Source organism: Tyto alba, unplaced genomic scaffold, assembly GCF_018691265.1.
Source record: "Tyto alba isolate M040663 unplaced genomic scaffold, T.alba_DEE_v4.0 Super-Scaffold_23, whole genome shotgun sequence".
Lineage (NCBI taxonomy): Eukaryota > Metazoa > Chordata > Aves > Strigiformes > Tytonidae > Tyto > Tyto alba.
This window is the reverse complement of record NW_024881297.1, coordinates 17,431,164-17,450,423: the sequence shown is the minus strand read 5'-3', so window position 1 is coordinate 17,450,423 and position 19,260 is coordinate 17,431,164.

Sequence of the window (19,260 nt, the reverse complement as noted above, 5' to 3'; positions counted from 1 at the left end):
TTGAAATTAAAAATACAGTGTACAGAGGAGGTGGGGCAAAGGATGGAAAGGGCAGCATTCGGGGAGTGCACTAAGCTCTGTGTGAACCTCTCTTATCCAGCATAGGCTGGAAAAAGCAGGAATGTTCTTTGACTTGCATCCAGTCCTATGTTTCTCAAGGGCAGGCACTTAGCTGAGATGAGCCTGCCTGCCTTTCCCTGCCACATGCATGGGTCTTGCCAGCCAGGTAAATGGAGGAGCAGCAGTACAGGGGTCTGCTCCCCAGGCCCCCTGACTCTGAGGGATCTCCTGGGACTTGGACTCAGCTGGATAGGCAAGCGCTTTTGCATCACCTACAATTCTTTTGAGGCAGCAAATTTCGGCAGAGCTTTACATCAAAGGATCTGCAGATAGCAGGCTCTGGGGAGCTGCAGTGGAGGCAATCAAACCCAAAACCAGAATACTTGCGTGTTATTTCAAGAATACCACTGGGATGGCACCTGCTTACCTTAGGTTGGACTATGACCCTGTATTAACATTGTCTTCAGTCTATTTTTAAGTCAATTCAACTAAATAGCAAACTTTGCTGCATGTAGACCCATTTCCAGGAAAACTAACATAACATTTACAAAAACAAGGTAATTTGAAATACTTCTCTTCTTGATTATTTGCTGACTTAGAATAATTTCCAAGGAGACATTCTGAAAGCTATCCAATAGCTTCTGGCATTTAGGAGGGAGGCCACACTCACGTATATGGGTCAGCTCTGTCTTTCATTTCAGTGAGACTCCTGCACTGTATACCGCCATCCAAGAAAAAAATTAATTAAGCCCTTTGTGTCCAATTATTGGTTCTATTAATACGTGCTGAATTACCTATCTGCTTCCTAAAAATGTGTTATGTCTGTACAGAAAATTAGAACTAAATGCACTGTCAGATACTTCTCTGAAAAAAAAAAAAAAAAAAAAAACCAACAAAAAAAAAAAAAAACACCAAAACCAACCACAAAAAAAAAACAACTCTCCCCCCCCAAGAAAAAACAACAAAAAAAAAGCTGGAAAAAATTCCCTCCCTTCAAGATCATTATATTTCAGTGTAAATGAGAACTGAACCTGATCCTTACTGTTTGGGCATAGTCGAGCTTGTTATGATGAGAATAGCAGTCCTGTGATTGCCACTCTGAATCTTATTTTGAATAATTTTATTGGTGGTCTGGTTGTTGTCTATAAAGATGAGGCCACATCTGGTCAAGTGTGCAGTCAGTTGGTTCAGGGCTCCCATTCCCAAATGAATATTGCAATATTCAGACACTTTACTGACCAGTTTCTTTTTTTTACAGATCCTGGATGTGCAGAATTAAATAGCACATACCTCCCAGAAGTTGCTCTCTTCTTAGACCATCTGCGTAATGAAAGTATCATTTACACCACATAAAACTGTGACATCTGGAAAGGAAAAGGCCAGTCTGATAAGATCACACACACAAGCAGGACTAACCAGTTTTTAATCAGCCTTTCTGGGTTTGTAGGGTAGCTTTTTTTGCGGTTTGTTTTGTTTTTAAATAGTGGAGTTGAAGTAAATGAATGTTTGTTTTAAACAAGAGTTGAAAAGTAGACAGCTGAAGGACTTCCAACAAAGAAAAGCATCTTCAATTCTCATTGAACCATCTTAACTAATATTATGAGTATGATGAACAACCAGAGTCACAATTTCTTTAAAAAACAAGTATGAACAATGCAAGTATGTAATAGAAGCCTAAACTTCATAAGCATAGAGGAAAGATCTGTATTGTCTGACTGAAGAACAAACCTGAAGATATTTAACATACCATAAACTTAATATAGAAATATATGGAAATACTTTGTTTCTGCCTACTTAAAGCTTAAGTGGGCCCTGAGCTGCAGTAAATGCTCCTGGACTTAAAGCAGAGTTTTCCTCAGAACCAATCTAAGGTGAGGAGATATGAATGTGATTTTATACTAATTCAGTGCACCTTCCAGACTGGCACAACTGTGAGTCATGGGGCTTACCCATGGTTTTGTACTCAAGGGTGGGTTTTAATAATTATTTTTGTAGACAATCATCTGCCTTCACATTCAGGAGGAATAAGCACAATCCAGAGTCATGTCATTACCATGGCTTAGGCTCCTACTTTTTAATGTTCATCTATTTCTTAAAGAAGTGCAATCTTAAACATTAAAAGAGCACCATTTTACTAACTCGATGATTCAAAATAAAGAAACACACAATAAATCCAGTTCTGCTCCCCACAGTAAATTGACATGCACACTCAGCTTCTTACATTTATCAATCCAAGAGCAAGCACTTTCTGCAGGCCATATTTCCCCTCTTTGTTTTATTTGAGATGATTCATCTCAGGCACCACAAAACATGTCATTGTGCCCATGTCCAGCATCACCTTTCTGCAGTCAGACCAATGAGACATTAACATGGAGAACAAGATAATACAAGTGTTTCTTAGGGATCTGCATTAAGGGCATCAAGATCAACAGCGCAAGCATCACAAAAGGTTCGCATTTTATATAAAAGTACAGTTCTTACCTGCATTTAGTAGATCTGTGCCTCCATTATGCTCCAGATGAACTCCTAATTCTATATTGTTTCCTTACATGCAATCAAGGCACTTTCTTCAAGACCAGTGTTCCCAGGAAGGCTGAATGGGTACGTGGAGAACAGCTGTCCTTAGCTGTTGTGTGGGATGAAGTTCATTCCCTGATTCAGATTAAGCACAGCACTAGAGTATCTGACTTCTCTTTAGGCCCTTATTTTTCCAATAAAATTAATAAAAGGTTAGGACCATAAAAACTTATTTGAGTTTAATTTTTCACATGTAAGAATCATCACTCGCAAACCAAAGTCTACTATGCTGGGATTCCATTGCTTAAACAGAAGCACCCAATACATCTGGGTTGCTGAAAGACATCTGAAATGTCTGCACAGGACCTACAGAAGACCCAAACTCTCCTGGACCTGCAGAATACTCTAGACTGTCTCAAGGGGTAACAGGGCATAGACAAATGAGTTTCATTTCCAGTGTGGCTGCTGCTGGAGGAAATTACTACATTTTCACCTCTCCAGACTGCCTCTTTTTAGCCATCTTCACTTGGATGGCTGAAACCATGGATTTATTCTTACTCTTTCTCTTCTAGGTATATCAGGTTAAGTACTACATAACTTTGTAAAATCAGCTACAGTTCTTGTACTTCCCAAATGCTATATTGTCTTTTTGAATATAATACTCAGCAGATTCCTCATATAAGCTGTCATCTCTTTTTTTCCCCTCTATGGTTTTCTGGAATTAATTTTCAAATATTAAAACTGTCTACTTAGCCATGCTAAACTTTTGTTCTCCCTTATCTGATGGCAAGCACTCTACCAGCAATCTTGCAGGAAATGCCACAACCTGTATCATTTTGGTTTTACTCCTGTTCAGTACCTGACTTAATTCAATACAATGTAATGAGCAGCAGAATTCTGAATTAATTAGGTTTATTTCCAATCTATTTTAGGGTTACACTTATATGATACACCCCACTGAGGCCATGTCCTTAAAATATTTAAGGGCATGAATAACTCAAATAAATAGTCCCACTGTCATCAGTGAGACACATAAATCCAGTTACACATAGCCTAAAACAAGATAGGCATTTAGGAACCTAAATGGCTCACAAAGATATCCAGAAACCCCCTGTTTAATCCTTGAAGTGCCCATATTCCTACCAATAAAATCATATTCAGCAGAAGTCTGCACCGATCAGCAGTAAGTTACTTAAGACTCCCCAGCCAGCTGCTCAGAGGTACCCAAGCTTCCCACCAAAAGCAGCCACACACTCACAGCCCACAACTCCGCATTGAGAGGGCAACAGGAGATTTATGGAAGACCTTGGCAGTAGCAGCAGCAGGCCCACAGTGAGGTGGGCTGCATGTTTCTTTCCAAGGACTCTATTTTCTCTGTTTTTAGGTAGTGTATCTGTTCTATTAAACACAGAAGTTTAATGCTGACTCCTGTTTGCACATTGATGGTTACAATTGGTCCACAATAATTTCTTAGACATCCTGCCCAAGATATCAGGTTTTATTAACAACAAAAATTAATTTCACTGACAGATCAAAGATGACTGTGGCTTCCTTGCAGCTGTTAAAATTGTTTAAAAGCAGGAATATTTCTTCCGGTTGGGAAAAGAAAGACCAAGCTGTACCTAGGTTTTCAAATATTTTCTTTAAATAAAAGCACAAATAAATTTTTCCTCAGAGAGTCTAGAATAACTATTTCAGAGAGTGAACCAATCGTATAATCATTGTGAAAAGACTTGGTTCATGATCATACTTAGCACTGCCTGCTCATAAAGAAGCAGCCTTTTAATCTAACTTGGTTGGTTTAATATGTGCTGAGTTAGAGTGAGTAATTCAAAATGACTAGTATGTAACCTCTTTCCCTGCTCATGAGACTAATCTCATGGAGAACAGTTTCCTCAACAACCTTTGCTATTGGAACTTAAATGAACAATATTTCTCATTAAAGTTGCAAATTCTTACTCCAAGTGGCACTAGCCAAGCTCCATGTTGCTTTAGAAAGTCTCTCTTACTCTTTAGCAATACTACAGTAACACCTCACATCTAAAGACAGACTGTATGAGTGCTTCAGAGTGTACTCTTACGTCCTCTCTTGGACAGATTACCTGCAGAAAGGGTACTGAAGAACTGGATGGACAAAAAAAGCTCAGCTCCCTAAGGTAGCTGCGCACCTCACTCCATTACAGCTGTGGAGGAGAGGGAACCAGCACATCAGGAGGCAGAGGGTGACTCTCCTTGGTCATGACATTAGTCACAGCAATAGTCCATGTGAAAAACCATGTTCTTCATCAATAATAAATCCAACATTAAGGAAACATAATACTGAACATACACTTGAATATTTGATGGCCCAGAAGTGAGCTGGCTGAATGGAAGTACAGGACACAACACTGACTGGTGCTGTCTTTGGTTATATTCCATGCAAAATTACTCCAGAATAAAGAGTGTGAAGAGCTAAGACATGACAAACCGACACCAGGATCACTCTGACTACAACTACATTACTGGATCCAGGAGAATCCTTGGCTCCAGACTGTCGTGGTTTGAACCCAGGGGACAACTGAGCACCACACATCCATTCACTCACCCCTTCCCTCTCAGGAATGGAAGGATAAAATGAAGTAAAATGGCTCAGAAATCCAGATACGGCTCACCCATAACAGTCACTGGCAAAAGACAGACTTGTTAGGGGAAGAAAATAAAACATCCCTTTAATTCAAACACTAACAAAAGACAACACTTAACAGAGAAAGTGGGACAGTGAAAAGCACCATCACATTCAAAAATACCTCTTCCGCACCTCTCCCTTCTTCTGGGGCTCATCTTTCTCTACCTCCTCCACCAGTGGCGCAGGGAGCAGGGGATGGGGGCTAGAGTCAGCTTGCCACTCCTTCCTTCTCAGGAGTTGGGGTGAACGCCGCAAATTCTTCCCCTGTTCCACATGGCTCTCCTCTCACTGGAGACAGTCTTCCACAAACCTTCTCTATCGTGAGTCCTTCCCACGGGCCACAGCTGTTCCCATGCTGATCTGGTGTGGGTCACGCTCATGTGCTGCAGTCCTCCCAGAGCCCAACCACAACAGCGGGAGATGCTTCTCCTCTGAGACCTGGCCCCTTTTAAGCACAGATGCCTGTCCTGGAGTGGGCTTCTCCACAGGATTCAGGTTGGCCTCTGCTCCACAGTGGACCTCCATGGGTGGCAGGGTGGCACTCAAAAGACTCAAACCCCCTTTTAGGTTACCCTTCTTAAACATTTTCTCAAAGGTGCAGCCACCGTCACTAATTGGCTCAGCCTTGATGCAGAGATGGGGCCGACTTGGAGCCAGGGGAGCTTTTGAGAAGTTTCTCACAGGGGCCACTGCTGTAACCCCCTCCCCTGCTACCAAAAACCCTGCCACAGAAACCCAGCACACAGATGCATATCCTGGCAATGCCATAACCTTCCACCACTCCCCCTTTCCAATCCCCCTACATCCTGTTTTCCACTCCAAGGAAACTCAGACACACAGATTGGGTTTAGGAGGGTTTCATAACAGAGGACTTTTTGCTCTAAGAGAAAAGTTTTGGTCTCAGAAAATTACTAAATAAGTATCAGTTCTTTAACTCATTGGGAAAAATACTTATCAGCTTTTTTCAAGGGCTAGCTAGCAACAACATGTGCATTGGGCTTCAGGTAATTCTATGTAATATGTAGGCAAATTATTGTCCTTTTAAAATGACAAGAAGTTATACTGAACCTGTACCAGCACATCAGATATTTTCACCAAAACAACACATCAAAAAAATCTAGGAAAATGTAGCTACAAGAGGTGTCATACCTTAAGGCACTCAACTAAGATATTTTAGTTTAATACTTTTACCATTACTTGTATTTCCTCATATCCAGCTACTGGAAGAATACAGAGAGTAAGCTGTTATGCTCCAGGGGACCAGGAAAAAAGAGCGGGATCCTGGGGAAGGGGCTGTGCTGGTAGCCAACTGCCCACAGTACAGAAGTCACCATCTCCTCTCTCACCCTCACCATAACTGTTCTCCACAAGCTCAGAAGAAACAGTTTTGCTCGCATTACTGAGGAGCTTTGGGACTACAGGGTGTACAGCCTCCCTCCTCACTGACAGCCGCTGCCCACGATCGCTATTGTCCCAGCAATTCTAGCACCCAGGCAGCCCTGCCTAAGGAACCAGCACATAATTGCTTCTCTTTGAAATATAATTTCTCTCTCCAGTATAATTGCTACTCTTCAGAAACTGAAATACAAAAATGAAGAATTTTTGCAGACATATTTCTGTCTTTTATGTGTTTGCTGTTCTGCATCCAACAGTTAATTTCAACGAGCTGCTGATTTGGCTTTACCTTTTAAGGCAGAATGTTCTGCACTGCACTGACCAAAATCTTTGGTAGTGTTGGTGCTAGAAAAATGGAAACTGCACTACCAAAATAATTGCTCAGGATAAGGATAGACTCAGTCTGTGGAAAAGATGGAATACTTTCAAATTGACAGCTTTCACCTGTCAGTATACCGTGCACTTTGGCTAAATACGGCATGACTCCAGTGAAAATAGAAAAGCTCAAGACCAAAGCTCTGACTGGGAAGGCAACTAACGGTGTTCTGTCCCATTTGAGAATGGAGGCCTTGAGTATAGTTAAAGTATGTGCTAGGAACACTCAAAATAGCTATGTACAAGTAGGGGAGAAGAAACGGTTTGCTCATTAAGTGTTAAGCTTAACATTTTAATAATTCCTTTGACTTTTATTGGCTAACTTAAGATAGTTTGGATTTGTTTTTTTGAGGTTCTGTGCAATTTCCCTTTGACTTCAGAAGGACTACCAGGTGCCTTGGATTTCTAAAAATTAGCTCTTTCAGTGCCTCAAATGCTAGCAATAGCATTTTATTTTTTACTATATGACAGTTTAGAGCTAGAGTGTTAGAGTTCTATAGAAAGTAGAACTTAGCTTTTACTTTACTGTAGTCTCCCTCCAGAAAATCTTCTCTTCACAGAATATAAGGAAAAAGGAGCCATGAAGTTATCCCCTGTCACCTCCTGTATAAGCACTCCTGCAATAATGTCAATAATTTGCTTTATTCATCAATTCTATGAGAAGCAACTAAAAGGGACTGCACAAATCCTCAAAAGTGTTAAAATTTGGGTGCGTGGTTCAAAAACTTCTTCCTTAGTCCTCCATTGATAATACTGTCACCAGATGAGGTTTTCTTCTTCCCCACTTCCCATGGGTTCAGTTATAGTTTTCATTTTCAGTCATACTAAATTTTCACTATTGCATTTGAAGATGCTTTGGGAACCTCGTGACATATGAATTGTCTCCACCGTCTCAGAGATCTGTAGTTCTCACGTCACCTACTTGCTTCATTGCTACATGACTGTTACTCTGAATTGGATGGAAGCCTCGTCCAGGACTTAATCTCTCTTTTCCTTTAATTATTAAACTGCTTTCCTTATTAAATTATTAAACGTGAAAATGACAAAAACACATAAGTTCCTAGAAAAGATATCTCTTCTCAATATAGACAATATTCTAAAATGAAGTCTTATATGTAAAGTATCGTTAAAAAAAAAAAAAAATAAAATTTCATTTTCAAAAAAGCTTAAATCCATTACTCTAGCTTTCTTTCACTTTGTAACTTTTCAGCTGGAGTCCAGACAATGCAGACATTGTTTTGCCTTCAGCTGACAGCAGAAATATCTGGGATGTGCAATAACATATGGAGCCGTCTGACGAGAGATCATCTAGCCAGCTGTACACATAGGCAGACAACCTTCTCCAAAAGCAACCTTTGTGAGCCTGATCCTGCAAGGTGCCGAGAGCCTTGTCTCCTGCCGACTGCAATGGGAATTGAAAGCAGACAACAAGTTGCAGGAGATGATCAATATCACCAAGGCCTGGGCCCTTAAGGGGCTCAGATTTCAAATGCTTGGTTCTTACTGCAGATGTGCAACAGAAATAAAGCTTCCTACAGCTCTGAGGAACTGTTACATTGGAACAGAACATGGCCAAATCTTAATGCTTATAGGGACATTAGATCTCATTCCTAAAACACAGGAGCCAGCAGTACAGATGAGTAAGTTCTAAAATCACATTAAAAGCAAAGTCCTTAAATGTACTAGTCGAGAACGATAGTTAATTTGCTTGTGGTTCAAATTACAAAATCATATTTTCTCCTCAAAGTAGTAGTGGGGAAAAAAACTACCTCGAAACCCAGCAAATGGCAGGTATGCAACAAATAGTGCTCTCAGACACATTTCTTAAAAAGGCCAGCATTTCTGTTTAAGATGTATATCCATGATATCAGAAGCACAGGCAGCTGACACAGTGTAATTCACCTTTGACTCAGAGGGGCTCCAACTAAATTGTGAGGCTCAGGGATATTTCTGTCTCCCAAGTCTATATTGGCATGGGAGTCAGATACTGCTCACATTCCCCTCTCCTTCTCGCAGGGCAAATCACGTCAGGACCAGGACTCCCTGTTTCAGAAGGGTGCACTGGTCCCGGGCTCATTTAATTCTTGTTCCATTTTGGCTCTTCTTCCGATTCTTGCACTACTCCTAGTTGTATGTGGTATTACCTCAAGGAAAAGATTAATACCTTCCTCATCTCTGCCCATTTGCCACCATTTTATTACTTTTTTTTCAGCCTAATGCTTGTCTTCTGAAATGTGGTTTGAAGACCAGAGATGAGCACTGAATCTACATATTTTTTGTTTTTTTCTTTTTTTTTCTTTTTTTTTTTTTTTTCCCCAGCAAAGTGTTCTACCTAACAGGTTGTTATACCAAAGATTTGCACTATAAGTACTTTTTTATTATAATTACTGTGGCTGCCATGTTGTTAGATAAACTCTACACTTCTGCCTTCAGTCAGCTTTTTATCTGGCAGCAAATTTTTTATTTTTTTTTAAATATTTGAACGGTTAAGTTTATGTCTGGTCACAATAGTTGGTCATTTAGAAAATATTTTAAGCTTTTGGTTTATTTACTGGTTTTGAAAAGGCGTATCGAACATCTCTTAGTTATTACAGAAGACTTACTAATAAAAAGCTGCATAAATAATCAATTGCTTAGACACATTATTTGATGGTGGGCCAAGGATCCACTTTGCAAATTCATGACCTGATATATTAAGTGAAAATAGGTAGCTGAGCAAGGTATATGAAAGAAGAAAAATGACATAGGAGACCAAATAAAAAAGATCCTTTCAGCGAAAAACACTAAATATGTATGGCTATTCCAGATGTTTCTTGAGATGAAACAAAACATGCAGCAATTGTTAACAGATTGATGATAGAGGATTAAAATGGTTGGAAAAGAATTCCAAGGCACTGAATATATGTGACACCTGAAGGCTTCAAGGTTAGGCTGGGAGCCCAAGAGAATAGAGGTTCCAGGACGTTGATCATCCGTCAGGTATCTGCACAAGACTAAAGGAAACTCACTAGTGGGGAAAATATTAAAGAACATTCATGAAAAGGAGGGGAATGGGTATGTCCAAACATATGGAAGAATTACTGCACTTTCTTTGTAGATTTATTTTTACCTCCAAGAAGATAAAGAACAAGATCCCAAAGCATTTAAGTGCATGGTGGCTTGGGATCCAAGGTTTTGGATTTGATTACAAGGCCCAGTAAGGTTGCATTTTTCACCCCTGCAGTAATAAGAACCTAAAGTTACATGCAGCTGAATTGATTCTCTAACAGACAAAATCCAGCACATGGTATTTTGATGTCTTTGTTTTAATCCTGTATTTCCCATTTGTAACATTAAAATACCTAAAATCCTCTAATAGTGGTCTTTGTTCGTTAATCTGGAAAGCATTGAGCTAAACAAGAAAAAATGCACACTTTGTAGAAGTCACCATCACAAGTTTCAACATAACCTAATAGGCTTGTATGTGCCTCCTAATAAAATACAGTGTAAGCACAAGCAAATGTGTGGAACCGCATTCTGGGCCAGGTTACTGCCTTTTATGAATGACAACATGTACAGTAGATGCCCAAAGAAATAAGAAAGATGTCTATGCCCATCTCTCTTAAAACCAGACTAGACTTCTGACTATATCCACAATGGTAGCAGCATCTACAGCAAGTCAGATAAATCGTCAGCCATGCTATGCCAGTTCATACCATCTAACAGTTAGACTTCAGGTCTGTGTGATTGAGAAATAACCCACTTCCCTCTTTCTTGCTACCAAAAGACAGTCACGTCTTCCAGCAGTTTCTGAGATGCGTAGGCAGACCCCCCACAACATTAGTCCTCTTATTGACAAGCCTTTGATCTGCTCTCTAAAAATTGACATCTTCTATTCCAGTCTTTGCTCACAGCGAGACCCAGCACCAGGCCCACCTTGCATGTAACTGGTACATCATATCCGTACTATGCTGCACATGTTCTCTCCATTCTACAGTTCTATGCAACAATAAAGCAATTTCTATCTCCTTTAAAAAAAAATCCCAAGACCTAATTATAGTGGTAACAGCTGCCATTCTTACAGTTCTTTGCTAGTCTCTTTCTAAACCAAAGTCACGCCCCCTAAAGCAGAATAGCTGTTGCAGTGTACGGGCAACCTCGAGTTGGGTTGGGTATTCCCGTAGCAGTGGGCACTCTGCGCAGTGGTGCCAACCATCCCCAACTCGCAAGACCTACAGGCAGCCCAGGGCGCAGAGAGCTGACACCACAGTCACCGAGGCTTTCAGTGAACTGTAATTCCTAAATTGTACCTAACACCCCTCCTGCCATCCACATCAGTATTGAAATCTCCATTGTTTAACTTCAGTGGTTGCTCTGACTTTCCAGTGTGGGTGTTAAACAAATTTAGAATCTTTAAGTTATTTTCTTTGGCTTTTATCCACTCACTAATATTTATTTTGAATCCTGTCACTTTAAAACTAAGGGGAAACCAGACCCCAGTAAAATCAACAGAGGTGTAAGATTCAGCGAGACCACTGTTTTCCATATTCTCGCTAAGTTTGCCATGATGATAAATTGAAGCTCAGCAAATGTGTGGCACAGAGCAAATTCCTCAGGAGGAAAGTATGCTCTGCTGCTGGCATTTGAAAAGCATGAGAATAGGAAGCTAAACTGAGAGGGTGGGTTTGGAGAGAAGGGCAAATCTTTGACTATGGATCATCTAGGTCTAGTGGAAACTGCATGCAGAAAGTGAAGAGTAACTCAAATCAGGAAAAAAAGCCTGAGAAGATGAGTCCAGCATCCTGTAGAGAATAACATTCAATATTGGTGAGGAAACTAAAAGGTGGAACTCAGTGCGGACATTTTTTATTTTTCCTACCCCTCTTCCATTTACCCACTGAGAATTTTGCAAGAATATCACAGAGAAAGGAAGATAACACAAATACAATCACTTCAATTATATTTGTCCAAAAGTACTGCATAAAGCGAATTGTGACTGTGTTCGAAACAGGCCATGATGTCAGTGTTTTTTTCCTTAGCTATTACATCAGCCTCTGAAGAGAAATAGAACAGAAACGAAGCCTGATGAAGAGGACTGTGCTTCAGATACTGGGGAGACAGCAGAGCCGGTACCAACAAACTCAGCATGAGGCAGAGGATCTGCTGAGAAACATCACATGTATAGCAGAACCCAAACTGCTCTGATCAAAGCTCTCAAGCCAACAGCAGATGGATCTGACATGGTGATCCAAATGTTACAGTCTGGGTCCAGCCCAGAACCCCTTCTCCTCCTCCGAAAGTAAAATAAAAAATGAAAAACGTATGTGAAATTTCAAAAAACATCAGCAATACTGAAGATCTAAACTCAAATTTGTATTGCAAAACAGGTGTCTCAGCTCCCAAATAAATTTTGGCTTGTTATGGGAAATGGTATGATATGGGACTCTTATCCAAGATAATAAAGATGAAATCCAACTATGGAGGGACAACTTGTGAGCCTAAATGACTGGGGAATAAGGTGATAAAATAAATTTGATGTAGATAAATGTAGAATATAACACATGAAGAAGAAACAATCTTAACTTTGTTCACAAAAAACAGACTCTGAAGTGGTGATTACCAGTCAGTAATAGAGACCTTGGAGCTGTCACATACAGTGCCATGAAAATATCAGCTCAATAGCTTTAAATAAAAAAATCAAATGAACAGCCTCACCGAGCCAGCATGGTGCTGGTCATCCTGACAAAAAAAAAAAAAAAAAAAAAAAATGTAACCTCTTTCATGTCAAAATTTGTTTCAGAGACATGCTTGGAAAAACCTGAAAAACCTACTAGATTGACTAGTAAGGTCAGAGCTGCTGCTTCTCTTTTGCTTGCACAGAAGCTTGACTTTAATCCACAGGTGAATATCAGTCATCCTTTATATAATCATCATTGTTCAGGCTCTGCTCTTGCATTTTTCTATAAACACCTACTTCTGGCCTCAAAGACAGGATACTGGCTAAGTGATCTGACCTGGTTAAACTGCTCTTTGGTCCTCCTCTCCCCTCAGAAGGAAAAGGAATAGAAAGCTTTCACAGGGATGTGAAGACTGCTTTCATTTATCTGCATTTTCTCCTGCCAAAGAAAAAGCACCCCATGGTGAAGTAAAGAAGGGCATAAACTCACCCAGTTTCAGAAAAAAAAACAGAAAGGAAGTACTTGACTGTTCTTACAAAACCTTTTCAGCATAAAAGTGAAAAATTTAATATAGTTCTTCACAGTGAACAGTGGCAACATTTTCTATTTATTCTTCACTTACTGGAGATATCTCAAAAGCAACAAAATAAGCCTTTGTTCCAGCATACCTATGCCATTTTCAACTAGCACTGATATCCCTCAACTCCATACACTTCTTCCAAGAAACTTACCTGACTCTCATAAGTGAAAGTGGATTCAAACTCGAACTTTCTTGTTTTACTCATTAAAAAACTACACATAATCATTATGCATTTCATGCTTTTCACCACGGTAAGTGAATGCTCAAACCAGATGAGAATTTTGTTTCTCATTTTCTAACATTAATTTTTATGAACTGGGGTCATTTATTACCAATTTTAAGACACAGGTAGTGTCTTCAAATGCACCTGAAATTAAAACTATCAGAAAAAATAATTTAACTAGCAATATAAAATATACTAGCTCAGGTTGCTCAAAAATACAGTAAAAAGAAAAATTATTCCCAGTAGTAAGAGTAGGAAAAGATATACCCTTGAAGAATGAGAAAAATGTGGTGAATGTATGGAATTCTTTATCTATTTAACTCTTTTATAGGTTTTCCCTCTACCCCAGGTAGAGGAATAAGATTTCTTGAAATTTCTGGCATAAATGCCTTCACTGAACCAGGAGCAGAAATGAAAGCTACTAACTTAAAACATCAAATGCTGACACAGATTTGTTGTCCAAAAAATGAGTTAGGGTCCCAAAGAGGTTTGCAACAGCCATGCCTAAAACCTTGACATTGCTTTGTTCCATGTGAAGGATACTAAATGGGTGTCATTCTTGTCCTGTCTTGCTCTGCTGAAGTCATTATCAGCATACATCCTTCTGGGCTCCACTGGCTCTGCTAACTCCCTCAGCAGATTTGCTATTTACTGGCTGGAGGGTAATTCAGTAGAGCTGTATTTTCATAGCTGAAAAAGAAAAAAAAAAAAAAAAAAAAAAGTATGTAGAGTCCAAAGCAAAAAGAAAGTGAATAGAGTCAGGCTGAGAAGGATTTTCTAGGGTATCATTTAGTTTCATCGCTAAAAAAGCTTTTGTTTCAGAAGGTACTATTACTGCAATTTAGTCTGACTAAATTTCACTATATCTATCCAGCCCCTCCAGTTCAATTTGTAAACTACTAAGTGACTTTGTCTCTCAACAGTCTCTGTAGAGGAGATTAATACCATTTCTCTCCTATGGTCTGAGGTCTCTTGATCTCAAAAAGCTGGATGTCATCCTTAATAACACTTGGCTATTTGCCAAATGGTATTAAAAACAGACCCCTTGCTGACACTTCACATGGGAAACAGCTGAATGAACCAAGTGTCACAATCTAATAAAATTTCACATTTTTATTTATTATTTAGAATTATATATACATCTCCTTTTAATTATCAGGTCTAAGTAACAGCTAGCATATTTTGGCCTATGAAGAAACCTCAAAAGACAAACTGTCACTCAATTGAAGCGATAATACATAATTTTTCAGGGTACTTGGTGAGAAGGAAAACATTTACAAAATAATTTTAAAACACAGGTTTAGTCCATGTATCCATGTTCTAGCCAAGATGATAAATACTCTAAAAAAGTTCCTAGGGGGTCTTCAAAAAGAAAATCAACACTATATATCCTGTAATCCTTAAACCTTAAATATTTTAGAAATCATTTTATGGACTCTGTATTTAAAAAAAAAAAAAAAAAAAACAAAAAAACAAAACCAAAAACCACTTCTTCCTGTCTTAGCTATACTTCCCACTCTCTTCCCTTAACTATGCTTTCATCTGCCCTCCTCATCCACATTATTCTTGCTAAATCAAAGTACAACACACATATCTGAGTGTCACCTCGGCACCACCTTGGGCTTCCTTACACACTGCATCAACTGCCTGTGAAGAAAATGTATTTTGCTGTTAATTCTGTACCATACCAATTCCCAGGAGGAGGTTCAACAAACTTGCTGAAAAGCAGAAAACATACCTGCAGCCTAGCTCCATTTTCTAAGCTTCATGCTCTAGAAGTTTGAGATGTGTGTCTAGAATATCTGTGTAATGTCCTCATCAAGTCTGTATCTTTTAGAAACTGTCTTGGAGCATCTGAAGAATAAAGTTTCCTTGAAGAATCCACCTTGATTTTACACTGACACCAATGCACACTGGGACAGAGTTTTGAGCATCCTACTGTAATATGAATTAAGTTACATTATATATACTAGAAAAATCAAATTATAGTTTATACAGTATAGTATCCCCACAGAGAAAGTTTGTCAATCCTGCTGAACAAAAAAGATTTTCTTATATGAATTAGAAGAGCTCTTGATAATCTGGCAGTATAAGCATGGCATACAGACTCATCCATTTGATGTGACACTTATGTATTTTAGTATCTGTCTCTTTCATGACGTTATGATAAATTTAGGTTGGGATATTGAAAAACCTGCCTTTACAGATGTGTTGGAAAAAAGCTTTCTTCATGTAGATAAGCACTAATGTAAAGTGATGCAGCTAAGAATTAAAGACAGTTTAATGTTGAATTGAAGATATAATTTTCTAAAGCAGGAAAAAAAATAGAAAAAAGAATTTTGAATGCTTTTCTTCTTTTACATTAAACTCTAAAGAAACCATCATTAGTATCAGGAGTGTCTTTATAAATGCACTATAGTATGGAAAAAAATCTATCACTAGTTATTTGGGGTTTTTAATTGTGCTAAATTATTTCAGAGTCTGGCAGGACATAAGGCCATTAATAACTTCAGGTTGTGTATTTACACATGTATTTATATCACCACAGTATGCATGTTTGTTAAATGCATCTCATGATGTATTACCCTCACTTATAATTGCCACATCAAGTACCAACTTTAGTCTAAATCCTGAGTGAAGTTTTATACCTTCTGCAGAGGGTCTGGTCTCATGGAGCAGGGAGTCCCTGTCAGGCCTCCTACCACCTCCCTCTTGGCTGACCTCAGGAAACGTGTTTTGCTCCTTGTGCCTCAGTTCCTACCCCATTTCCCTCTTGCAAAATATTTAGAATAGGATCCTATTCACTTATTACTTCATGAGGACACTGTGTATTTATTTTTGCCTCCAGAAATCCCAAAGTATGTCTTTATTTCCTAAGAATAATCTTTTCAACAGCAATAAAGAGGAAGGAATACTAGATCAGCAATAATGAGAAGAGCTGTCTGTCAGAAGTTATCCATGAAAATATTCAAGATACTCCTGTATTTCTAAATACATACTTTCATTGTTAAGTAGCTTTTTAAAAATCTCTTTATCTGTTTGATATTTGTGTTTTCTTAATAATTTAATGGATATTTCAGTGCCATGGTGGCAGCACTGCACTGCAATGATATCAGCTGCACAGTCTGAAGGAGGCTGTGGTTTGTTGGTATCAAGTTGGCTCTCCAGCTGAGAGCACTTCTCTTCAGTGCAGTATTTCTTTTCTCCTTGCAGCAGTATCATTTTCCTTCTCATGCAGGGCACAACAGTCCCCAACTGTTCAGACAGCTATTATTAAAATACCACATTATGAAACTTTACTAATTCTTTACTCACACATCCTCTCCAAAAGAAGGCAGACATATCCAGGAAAAGAAAATAAATGCTAGGATCAGTGAATGCTAGAATCAGTCATTTAAACTCAGCAATGAGACCTGTCTACAAATTTTCTTTCCTGGCCTGATAGCCTAAATAAAGACTCTCCCTTTGTGTTCAGCTGAACCTATTTTAGATTATTTTCAATCTCTAGTTTAGATTACTCTCAATTTAATCTCTCTGCTTGATTAATTGGCACCTTTTACCATAACACATGAATGCTTCACAACTTCCAATGCACTTTTTCTTCCCATTTTAACGAATTTATTCCTCTATCAGCTACCCGATGTCAGGGAGAAAGCTGCATTCCAACCCCAACACTGAGGGCTGCCTATGTACCGTCTATTAATCAGTCACTGGAGAACATTTATAAAGTGTTCTTAAAGCAGAGATCAAAACCTAAACCTTTTTTTATTCCAGATGAGCAAGTCCCCCTCACCCAATGACTGTTACGTGATTATGTCCAAGCTTCTTCAGAAAGAGGAAAGAACACTCTTGCCTAGCACAGTGTACCACTGTGAGAAGGAGGAAGCGCAGAAGACGACCCCTCCCCATTTAGAAGGCAGGCGTGCTGGCACGTATTGCACAAAGAGGGCGATACCACACACATGCTGCCCTGAAGGGCCCCTGCCGTGATGTGTTTTGCCCAAGACCCAGCAGCGCACATGCATGCCAGCTGATTTCAAAGCACTCTGCCTGCGGGCATCCCCTGCCACTGCCACCCCAGGGAGCAGCACAGCGGTGGGGGGATCCTGCAGCTGACTCTGCGGGTGCTGTAAATGCCGAGTTTCTCAGGACTCACAAAAAACCTACATGTTCAGGGACATGGTTTCGACCATCAAGGGTATTTTATCAGATAAGGAAACATTTTGAGGATCAGAGTCTTACATGTCTATGAATTCACCTCATTTGAGGCACTCCTGTGAAATCAGGCCAACCAGGACTGCTGTTTATTGTGATCTTACTCAAAGTTCATAGCCCGTGTGAAAACTGAAATCTTTAGCCACTTGCAACGTACCAAGTTCTGTTCATATGACTAAGTTCTAATACATTCTGTGAAGGAGTGAGTGATGATGCCCAAATTACTGGCTTCCCAGTGCTCAGAGCCAGTCAGCTGATGAAAACAACAAGCTGAGTTTCCAAGGACGTTATTTCAAAACTCTGAGGTATGAATAAAAACTTACAAATGATACATAACCCCTACAGCAAACCAGATTGACTGGCATCTCCTCTTTCCAAAGGACCCAGGTTTTACCTGGCATACTAGAAATTCTAAATAACACTAAATGTAAGGCTTTTGAATGGTGTTAGAGCTCAAATACTGTGCACTCAAAATAGGTTACACAGATACGTATGGAGAGAGTGCCAGAGGTGGGGAGACACAGAGAGAGAGAGAGAGAGAGTGAGAGAGAGATGGCTTATAAAACAGACTTAAGGTATTTACTTTTGCCGCCTTAGGTAATTGGTTAAATATAACATATTTTGATTACTTTGCCTCAAGAAAACATAAGAACTTTCATAGAGGCTTGAAGAAGTCCTCCCGAAGAGTTCTCCTTTTAACTTGCTGGCATCCACAGCAGGATTCTCCGTATAACCTCACATAGCAGTGGGACTGGCTGTGCTGATCTCTCCAATGATGCCCTCTTCCTCACAGGTTCTAGTCCTTTCCAGGCCTTTTCACAGGCAGAGTGATTCCCCCCTGATGCCCCAGCTGGAAAGCTCTCCCAGCTTGTCTGCCAAAAAACAAAGTTGCCAGGCAAGTCAGGATGGCAATTAGTTTTCTTGCTCCCAACCAGTTCCACAGTCCACGGCTTGTGCCATTTAAAAAATAAAAATGGCATTTGGAGCTATACCAAGCTTCCCTTCTCCTTGGCCATTTCTTTACCCCAGTGCACTGGAAAAAAGTTCTTTGTCACACACTGGCAGCTAAAAATAGTTTGATACAAGACTTTTTTCCCCTCCGTATTAGCTCATGGGATTTAAATGAGTACACTAAGGCACATGACATATTAGGATATATTCAGCTTTTGGCAGGTTACCTAACAAGATGAGGGGATTTTTCAGCACAGTTTACGTCCTGTCAGATCTTTTACGTGATAATTATTGAGTATATATGAGCAATAATTATTCATTGGTTAAGACCTTTGTCGCTTCTTCTAGATTTCTTTCCTTTTTTACCTAAAAATACTCTTTCAAGTTAAATGAAATAAGATAAGCAGATGTCCCTGAGCTCATCTGAAAGCACATGAGTGACAGTAGTAACACTACTAACACTGAATTATGGCTCTAAACCTTGAATCTAATTAATCAGAGGCTTTGTGAACATTTATAATAAAGGTAGTAAATAATCAGTTCTTTTTCACTTGGGCCTCTTGCAATTTCTGCCCCTCTCCCCCCTTTTGATTTCATTTTAAACTTGGAGTTATTTACCATT